Raw genomic sequence first — 10,997 nt, 5'->3', positions numbered from 1 at the left:
TCAAATTAATGTAGCATTTATTAAAATATTTATTTCCTCTCATGCAATATATTTATTTTATATGTTGTGGATTAAAATACTAGTAATTCAATTCCAGATGAATAAACAAATGCTGATCTACTAAAACAAAAATCTTTCAAGAGGCTCTGTGATCTGGTAGAAGGAGCTCAAAGTAAGGGATGAGAATTTTCTGATTTTTTGGTCAGGGACGATAGGTTTCACAAGGTTTCATTGTATTTCTAGTTCCTTTTTCTGCTTAAGATACCTCAGCTGAATAAGATGGAAGATGCTTGGCATGTCTACCAGAAGGGTGGTGAGGGTCAATCTTTATAAAAGTCTTCGAAAAAACAGGGCCAAACTGTTTTTTGCTGTAACTCCATTGACTTCAGCGGAGCTATACCAGCAGAAAAAATCTGACAGACATAAGTGCTTCTACTTTTAAAACAAATGAATTGGTAGTTTAGAAGTCTGTAACCAGTGTAATAGCAATCCAGGTCCTCTACCAGTGTCCTTTTATTAGTACAAAGAAATTATTCAGAATGGCTGGTAATATTCCACTTCAGTCTTTAATATAACTATATTAACTGAGTGTTCAGTGATCACTTCGACATTTGCTGTTAAAATATCCATGATAAATAGACAATTTGAAAACAGCAATGCTTCTTTATATCAGTTTCAACAGCTGAGTGTTTGAGTGCTTTTTTGGACTAGGATCAGGAATCTTATTTGGAGAAAGACAGTCCTTCCTGTAATCTGGATAGACTTTGGTAGCTGTGGGACTTTCTTAATAAAAGTAGGGCAGAGCTGGGGACAGATATTAAGGCTTGTTCTCCAAAAATTCTAAGTGTAGTCACAGATGATGCTGCTGTTACAAGGAAGGTGGTTGATGCTGAAGATGGTGAGCCGCTGAAGATGCTCACTGTAGGCAAAAGTTTTGGTGATAGAAAGCCTAACATACAAAAACTCTAATGTTGCTGTGAGGATTCTGGGATTAGGCTGACCTTAAACCCATTTTTCAGGGGAAACTCAAAGACAGTGGGATGTCTGTTATATCCTTTAGGACTGTGTGCATATATTACTCTTTATTCTTATTTATCTGAGATGTTTACAAACCTCCAGGGATGCAATTGCATTTCTCTTGTGAGCTAGGATGCTCTATTCATTATAGTCATTGTAGATGTTGACTGGGAGCAAATTTGCTCCTGGTTAGCCCCACCACCAGGGGGCCACCCTCAGGCTTTCCCCAGGGCTATGGGGTTGGAAGCTTCTCTAGCCTTTGGGGCTGGGGCAAATGTGGTTGGGGGGCAGGGTCTGTTGTTGGGGAGGAAGGGGGGAGAGGGTGTGTGTGTTTATGGAGGGGAATTAAGTGCTTTTCTGAGAATTGTCTGCAGTGAACATGGTGGTAGGGGTGCGTGGTAGGACTGGGATCCATGGGTGTCCATCCAGGTGGCCTACAGTGGGGAGTTCAGGATCAGGTGGTCGGCCAGCTCTTGCACCCCTTTTGTCATGTGACCAGCTCACCCAGGACCTCAATGTGGGGGGGCATGTCACTGTTGCTGCTGCCGCAGCTGGCCCTCCCAGTGCCAGGAGTCCTGCACTCACTGTGCCTCCTCTGCCTAGACCTCACGGAAGAGCTCCGTCCAGGGCCTCACACATGTTTTGCAGTGCATAAGCTGCGATGATGATCTGTGGGATGTTGGCCTCGGTGACCTCAAGGTCAACGGTGAGGGTACAGCAGTGTCCTTTCAGGTGGCCGAAACTGCACTCCATTAGCATGTGGGTCTTGCTCAGGCACCTGTTGAATTGTGCCTGGTGGGAGTCCAGCTGGCTAGTGTAGGGCTGCATGAGCCAAAGGAGGAGTGGGTAGGTGGGGTCCCCAATGAGGAGGGGCAGGACTACCACCATGCCCAGCTGGAGGTCTGGCACCCCTGGCATGAAGTACCCACTTTCCACCAGGGATGGCAGGGTGCAGTTGCAGAAGATGTGGGCATTGTGGGCACTCCCTGCCCAGCTGGTGCTTACATTGGTGAAGGTACCATGATGGTTGATGGCAGCCTAAGGCATGATGGCCTGGAAGCCTCCCTGGCTGTAGTAGGGGTGGTTGTGATGGGGTAGGCAGGTGACAGGGATTTGGGTCCCATCCAGGGCCCCAATACACTCGGGGAAGCCAAGCGCATTAAACCCCACCACCATCTCCAGGGGGTTGTGTACCTGGAGCACGGCATGCCCCAGCACATCTTGGAAGGTGCCACACACCTCCAGGATGGCTTCTCTGGCAGTTGTCTTGCCCATGCTGAAGAGGTGGCTGACATAGTGCAGGCTGGCAGGTGTGGCCAGCTTGGTGTCTGTGGGGAGGGGACTGCCACATGGTGGCCTGCCACTCTAGGTGCAGGCAGAGCTGTTCAAGGAGTTCCTGGAAGGTGGCCCAGGTCATGCAAAAGAACTTGAGCCACTGCTTGTTGTCCTGGGTGTGCTGGGTTGGCTGGGTGGGACTGGAGGCCTAGGAGTGCTGGACCACTGATGGTGGTGTCCAGGTTAGCATCCCTGCCAGGGTCCAGGCAGCAGCAGCATGGGGGCAGGGGACCTGTGATGCTGCAGTGAGCCTGGGCAGGTGGCTGCACCATGTGGGAGGTCCACCAGGACTAAGACTGACTTCAGCCAGGCAGTGGTCACCACAGAAGTGCAGCACAGTGAACAGGGTGGCTATCAGGAGCCCAGGGCACTGGATGCCATTCCCAGAGCCTGGGGATGGAGCAGCCATGGCACAGTGGCACAGGCTCCAAGGACAGCATCACAGAGCTCTGTGCCAGCATGCTACAGGCTGCTCCAGGCCAGGTAGGTAGGGAGTGGGGCTACCTTTTAAAGATGGCTGCCAGCTACAGGCAGCTGTGGCTGGAGTCTCCAGCTCCCTCTGGCTGCTGCAGGGGGCCAGTGCAGAGCTGAAGGGGGTGAAAGTAGACTGCTGCCAAGAGCAGCAAATCTGCTCCCAAATGCACGCATGTGTAGATGCCTGTCCAGGGTGGGCTTACCCCAGAGTAAATTACTCCAGAGTAAACCCATCCTGCAACATTTGCACATGTAAATGCACCTGTGATAACTAAAAAGAACATTTGATGTCATAACTTTGGAAGAAACAAATGCCTCTAACAGTGCACCGATTAAGCTACAAATTTTGAGTTCTGTGTTAATAATTTGTCAATTCTACCCCAACTATGGACTGGCTACTTACAGTCCAGTGAGACAGGGATTCAGAAATGGAGTTTTTGCCTTGGAAAGTGGCCAGTATGTGTTTAGAATCAAAATTCAGAATCGCAAAATACTCAATATATATTTGCCCCCCTCACAGAGATGGCCTGCACATATGCTTGCACTGGAGCAACATCCAGCATTGTATGTTGGTAACTTCTGTTTTCATCACACCTAATGGAAGTATCCCACAAACGATAAAAACAGCATTCAACTGATGGACTGGGCTACAGCTAATGGACTTCATGCAACATTAAGATGCAAAATTAAGATGAATATGCTATTCAGTGCAATAGAAAAGCTCTTATAATCTTGACCTCTGTTATGTCTTAACAGATGATAACAATTCCCCTTTACCAGCCTTGCAAGAAGTACTTAATATTTTTCTTAAAGCCAGCATTGTTCTATTATAACTGAAATTGGTATTACAGTACTGTCCTGGTTATTAATAGCTTCCCCCTCCCTCACTGGAATACTTTTAAAGCAGATTGGACAACATTCTGTAATATTATGATCTTGCCATTCACCAAAAAAAAATTTAGATGTATCAACTTAATTAAATCAACTGCAAAGAAAACGATCCCAAGAGGTTTCAGAAAAGAATATCTCCCCTGCTGGGATAATGTTTGCAAAAGTCTTTGGAATACAATGAGAAAGAAGATCCAGCACTGGCATCTGAATTAATCAACAGCCTTGACAAAGTCAGAAGGGGTAAATGGATAAAAAGAGTCAATGACCTGGATTTTTCACTCTATTCAAGTCACAAAAGTTGGAACCTACTGCAAAGATTAGGTGGAGCAAACCCTCAGAATTATAACACTTCACCTATAACCTTGGAGTAGGTACCAACCTACTTAAGACCTCAAGGTAAAAATAAACAAATTAAGGAGCCTGTGATTAAAATCAGTTTGGAAGGAAAAGTTGTCTATCCAAACAATGGAGACCTTTGTAAACCTGTGGAGACCAGGGAGATAGACACTGTTCTAACATTTACTAAAAGACATAAGGAAGCAAATTCTGCTGGAATTCCTTCTAGAACTGGGCCTGCATGAATGTCAGTGGCTGGTAAAACTGTTCAGAAACCTCACAGTCACATCCCAAAAATTTGGAAAGAGGAAAAATTATTGCAGTTGTCAAACCAGGAAACCTCTGGCTGATGTGAAGAGTTTCAGGTCTATTTCCTTTCTGTACACAACTTTCATACTCTTTTAAAAAGTGCTCTTGTCAAGAATTAGCTCCATCCTGGAGCGCAGGCTTTCTGCAGACCAGGCAGGCTTTAGACTGGGGGGGAGCTGCTGTGATCGAGTTCGGACGTTCACCTCCTTTACCGAAGCAGGATTCTAAAGAAAACAGAAGACAGGAGCAAACTTTATAGATCTCATTTTGGCTTATGACACAATATGGATAAGGGGTCTGATCGTTAAACGGATGAATATTATCAGGTGCAAAAAGATTATTATAATATTGTTTAGTATATTGTCCAACTACAAGTTCAGGATTTGCCTTGAGGGTAAAATAAGCAGATTTGTCAACAACGGTTTACCACAGAGCTCTGTTCTGGTACCCATCTTCTTCAGTGAGTACACACATGATATTCCCTATACAAAATCAAGCATATTTATTTATTCTGATGATATTGCCATCCTAGCACAGGACTCTGATTCTAGCATGATTGAAACTCAGTAATTATTTGGCAAAATTAGAAGACTTTTTAAATGAATGGTATTTGAAGCCCAACCCTGACAAAACAATTTATTCCCTTTTTCATGTCATTAACACCCAGGTGAATGCCCAACTAAGAATCAGCTTTTGTGGAAAACTGGTCAACTGTGAACCCAACCCCAAATATTTAGGAGTCCACCTTGACCACAGTCATGCCTATAGGCATCATCTGCAAATAGCTAAGAACACACTTGTTGCACATAATAACATGATCTCAAAACTGGCTGGTACGAGTTGAGGAAGTGATGCTGAAGTTCTTAGAAAATTGGCACTGGCCCTCATTTATTCACCTGATGAGTAACATGCCCTACTTTGGGGCAAGAGTGCCCATACCAGCCTGATTGACTTGAGCTGAATGAAACAATGGGAGTGACAACAAATACTTGCAGATCACCTCCTGTTCCTTGGCTGTCTGTTCTATCTCGTAGCCCTCCTCCTGATCTTTGATGTAAACAGGCTACTGTAAGAGTCTACAAAAACTGGTTACATCCAATTCACTACCAGTTTTTGAGGAACTTAAAGACCTTTTGAGACCAAGGCTTAAGTTGAGAAGGCCATTTTAGAGTGTGAGAAAAGAGCTGAATAACAAAAATTTTGACATCAAGGGAAAATGGATCCAGCAATGGAACACAATTGACATGTTAACAAATTTCTTATCATGGACCCCACATCTAAACCTCCTGGCTTTGCTTTACCAAGGCAGAGCTGGATAATGTTGAACAAGGTTCATACTGAAAAAGGTAGATTTAATAACTTACTACATAAATGGAATTTTATCTAAAAGCTTTTAATTAAGTAAATCTTAATGCCCTGCTCTGCATGGGGGGCTCTGCCATGAGCCCCCAGAATCCCCCAGGCCACTGCAGCAGTCAGTGAGTGGGGGCATTTTTTTAAAGAGCCAGGAGCTGGGGCCAGGCAAGGCAGCCATAGCGGGGCTGGGAGAGTGGGCAGAGGTCGAGGGGAGCTGGGGGAGAGTAAATAACATGGTGTCTCTACCCGGCAAGGGTAAGCTTCATTAAATTGGATTGACTGTTAATCAGACCAACTGGGTTGTTGTCTGATTACAATAAACATTTCTGAGTTTTTTGACTGAGCCCATATCTGAGTTGTGCTTTCTGCCTTCAAGATTTGGAAGACAGCTTGCTCACCTTTGCCTTCCAGAACATACAGACTCCAGCAGCGCATATCTCAAAAGGAACAGCAATCAGATACCACCAGAGAAAACACCGCATGCCTCAGAACAACACTGGCCACCCTCAAAGAAACTGGCATAAGCAGTAATCATGAAAGTAGTCATCTAAGGAGTCACTGCTCCTCAATGAGTATAGCAGGTAAAATAAGATCTTGTGGTGAAAGAAACAAGCTGGTATAGTATTAAAGCAAATAAGTTAATTTTATTGAGCGTTTTAACTGAAAGCTGTATGTGCTGTGTATCTCCATTGACTTCAGCTATTCTGTGCCAATTTACAGCAGCTGAGCATCTGGCACTGCAGTTAAAATTTAGTCTTTTTCAGATTGTGATGGATGGTTCCCCACAGCAAATAAGGTAATGGGGGTGACTCAGCAGATATTTTCTGTCTTAACAAATCCTACTTGGAGATACAGGTAGGGAGATAAAAGCATTGGTCCTTGGGCAGACCCGCATGATTTGTGCCAGTATTAGATTCTTCCCAACATCTTGCTTGTGCTAGTGAATTTTGAATTTCCTGTTTGTACTGGGATAATTACTGATTTTTATTCTAAATCTCAAGGAACAGCTTGCAACTGTCACATGGAATCTTACCCAGATTTGGTCTCTCATTTGAACCCTGGATTCCAGAACTGACACGTTCAAACAAACTACTTATAGATGATTGGTAATGGCCTGCAATTCAACTTTAACTATGACCTTCTAATAATTTGCAGACAGATGGTATAATATATAGCGGCATTCTTCTGAGGTCCTGAGCTTCCCAAGACCCCGGTGATTTTGCTTATTGCCATTTTAAGCATTGATAAGCTGAAACTCAGGGAGGTTCACACTGGCTTACTGTTATGTATCCAGACTTTGAGTCCTCCATTCTAGCAAATCAGACTAGTTCAGTGGTCCTCAATAGCGGTATGCAGAGCAGGCCTGCAGTAGGGCAGTAAGGTGCCTGCTACTTGAAAAGCAGCAGTATGGGCTCAGGTGCTGGTTGCTAGGGGCAACCAGGAGGAGCTAAAGGCCCACAGCTTACTGGAAGGGGCAGGGCTGACTACTATAAGACAAAGACTGGAGGCTGTGAGTGCTCTCTCTCTCTGCTGGCAGCCAGGAAGAAGGAGTACTACCTGACTAAGGGAAAGAGATCGGCCCTGAATGTGGGAGAGAGAAAAAGGCTGGGATGTACAAGCCGCTAGTTACACGGGAGAGAGATGTGGTGTGGTGTGGTTTGGAGAACGTTTAGCTATGAGGTTTAGCTTTGTGTTATAACCCAGGGGCTTGTGTTACTGTTCTTGTTGTTGTCACACCGGAGGACCAAGTAAGGCTATTAGGGGTTGGAGGAAGCCTCATAGGGGCTCCACGGTAGCGTGGGGACACCAGTGCCAGAGAGGGCACAACATTCAGGCGTGCACTGATCCCAGCCCTGAGAAGGGGAGCAGAGGATTGGGGGGGGCCAGGTAAGGCCAAGGCCGCCTGAGCCCTATAGGAGGTTTAAGACCTGAGGAGGAGATTTGAGGGGGCCACGCACGGCTACGGCCACCCGAGTCCCAAGGCACCAGAGGGGGTGGCGTGAGAAGCCCCAGAGTGGGGGCAGAGATTGTTGACGAGTGCCAGGGAACACGGTTGCGAGGCAAACCAGAAGCACCGGTGAGGCGCAGGAGAGGGAAATTGACCAAACACTGTTCGGTACTTCTGTGAGGCTTGAGGCGTGGTACAGGGGTGGTTGGAGTCATGCATAGCCCATAAGGCTGGGGTGCACTGAGTCACCCAGAATAGAACAAAGACCAAGATACATCAGAGCACCGTGTCAGAGAGGACTAAGGGCAGCCTCCCTTATACATTGTTGACATCCAAGATGTGGCGGGCGAGATGTGAAGGTGCTTTTAATATCACATTGGCATGGTAGGGGGCGCTAGGGGAGTTCACGGCCACCCCTAGGACCCCACACTGCTGCAGGGCCCTATTTGACTTGCATTCGGATTCAGCCTGAATCAGGAACAGTGATTTGATTCATTGATTCGGATCACTGTCCCTGATTCAATTCAGCCGAATCCAGATCTGAAGATTCGGTGCTGATTCAGATATAGACATAACTTTAAAAGTTTTTTCTACATACTTCAAGGTAGCAGTGCAGCTTGTGAATGCTGTGATGCTGGGGTAGATGGAGTGTCCCACAGGAGTGTGTGTAGGGCAGGATCCTCCATGTGCTCGGCAGCGAACCTGGAAGTGGACCGGAAGTACTTCTGGTCCACTTGTAGGACCACCAGGGAGCGTGCTGGGGTCCCTCCCGCACCCCCCTGCAGCTCAGTGATCAGCCATGGGGGGACCCTGGGTGCCCCCCCCAGACCCAGGAGACACCAGTCGCCAAGCCAGGGGGACATGGGGGGGTGGTCCTGTGAGCTCCCCAGCGGACCCAGAAGTGGGCCGGAAGTGCTTCTGGTCCACTTCTGTGTCTGCTGTTGAGCACACTGGGGAGCCCCCCATGCTCCTGTGGGATGCTCCATACACCCCAGCATCACAGCATTCATGAGCTGCCCGCTACCTAGAGGTATGTAGAAACAACATTTAAAGCTGCGTCTATGTCTGAATCTCTGAATCTTTCCAAATCTCTCCAAATTGATTCGGGGGTTCTAATTTGATATGGAGAGATTAAAGGGTCCTTTGATTTGATTCAGATTTGGAGATTTGGCCACCAAATCAGTGCCGAATCATTGCCAAATCAAATCAGGGACCAAAGCTTAGCACAGCCCTAGTGCTCAACCTTTTGGCCCTACAGTTCATAAGTGTGGCATGGAGCTGGTCTGTAGGCTGGATTGGAGCCTGCACCCAAGGATTGGGTTTGCACACCCAGATCCAGACCACACTGCTGCTACCTGTTCCCATGTGCTGGGATTAGGGCTCTAGGATCCTGCACCATTTTTGCCTGACCCCATGACCTGGGATCAGAGCCTCATGCCACCTCTGCTTGGCCCTGCATGCCAGGATTGGGGCCCTGGGATGCCACATTGCCTCTGCCCAGCTCTGCATGCTGGGATTGGGGACCTGGGACCCTGTGTTGCCTCTGCCCAGTCTCGTGTGCGGGGACTGGAGCCCTGCATCACTTCCACTGGGCTCCATGGACCAGGTTTGGGCTCCAAGGCCCTGCACCACCTCTGCTCAGCGTATGTGTGGGGATTGAGGCCCAGAGACCCCATGCTGTCTCTGCCTAGTCCTGTGCTCTGAGATCAGGCCTTGCATTGCCGTGCACACTGGTTCTAGCATGTGGGGCTATTGCCCGCAAGGGTCCCCATAGACCTGTAAGGTTCATTTCTATGAAATGAGCATTGGTGCCTAACCAGTGGATGAAAACTCACCTTAAGAATTGTCACCAGGTACCACAAATATTAAGAAGCGACAAGGGAAAGTTTAGCAAGTTTAACAAGCTCCTGACCCAACAAGAAACGAAGATACTTAGAAATGTGACTATTGCATTAATTTTTGGTCAGGGAACATTAGCTGTTTAGACAAAAGTTCTTACACTTTATCAGATGTAATGGTGACAGATTGTGGCCACTTGATCTCCTCCTTTAGTTGGCATCAGCGTGAGAATTTTTGTGACCTACTTTGGCTTCAGTATCTTGTAAGAACCAAAAAAAGTCAGCATTCTTATACCAGTTTGTAGAGTTGTCTGTTTGCAGGAGCTATTGCATATGAAAACCACATACATTACACACTTTACTGCAGATATCAGGAAAAAAGCTAGTCAACATGTATAGTGTATCTTCTATTAGCCTTAGAGTGTTTTTTCTTTTAAGCATTAACTTTAAAGGGATTTGTGATTCCCTGGTAGAAGCTACCAAGCAGTTTCTGTGCCCAGGGCACCAGTGTATGCCAAAGCTGTGGCAGTGGCTGGACTGGTTGCCGCGGTGGCCATCAGGCTAGCAACAGCTACCACTTGAGCATAAATAAAATGCCTCTGAAAAAAAGCTTCTGAGCATACTTCTGAAAATGGGTGCCTGGAGTTGGTGCCCTGGTGGCCCTCTCCTAGTTAGGGTACTGTTCCCTAGCAGTTGAAGAAAAAACAACTAACTTTGTTGTCACAAACCAGCTTTCTTTTGGTACTTGAATGATGATTTTAAAGGCCCAGTTTTTTTGGTACCCAAAATTTCAAATGCTGGTTTAAATCTTTATTGGTTTCATGTGCATGTGTTAACAGAACAGCTTATGAGTTTGTAGGTATATTTCTGTTTTAGGGCCCAATTTAGAAACCCTAGTGGATATATTCCCATTTATGTTGGGAGTTTTGCTCACGTTAGAAATTCAAAAATGTTTTAAGCATAATCTTATGCTACTTCATGAGATTTTTGTCCTGTGTAAGATCATCAGGCCAAGGCTTCTAGTACCTTTAGAATGGTCCTAAAAATTGTAAAATTATTTTGAAAAAAAAATTACAAAAACATTTTGAAAAAAATTACCATCCTTACCCGTTGCTGTTGGTTTTATGATTTACTTGTAGAAAAAAACGCCAAAGCTTGAGGAACGTTTGCATTTTACACGGTGCTTTAAAACTTCACTCTGAATGGCCATGCCTGAAAGCTCTGTATGATAGTGGACACTCTATAGTCTAGGCTGTCCTGCTATCAGTACTTAAAAAAAACCAAAACAGCTACAGCTGCATCATAATAGTTTTCTTTGCTGCTCATCAACATTACTTTTTGTATCCAGGTGGCATGGCAGTACATGCATCAATCATGAATAGGTCAGTGTTTGTCTTTGCCCTTAATAGAACTGCTCTGGTTCTATTAAGCAAAATGTGCCACATATGTGATGAGGAGGTATGTGATTAACAGTCATGTTTCATATAGAACAG

This window comes from Crocodylus porosus, unplaced genomic scaffold (genome assembly GCF_001723895.1).
Source record: "Crocodylus porosus isolate Cpor-Errol unplaced genomic scaffold, CroPor_comp1, whole genome shotgun sequence".
Lineage (NCBI taxonomy): Eukaryota > Metazoa > Chordata > Crocodylia > Crocodylidae > Crocodylus > Crocodylus porosus.
The sequence above is the reverse complement of the archived record's forward strand: the minus strand, read 5'-3'. Positions refer to the sequence as shown.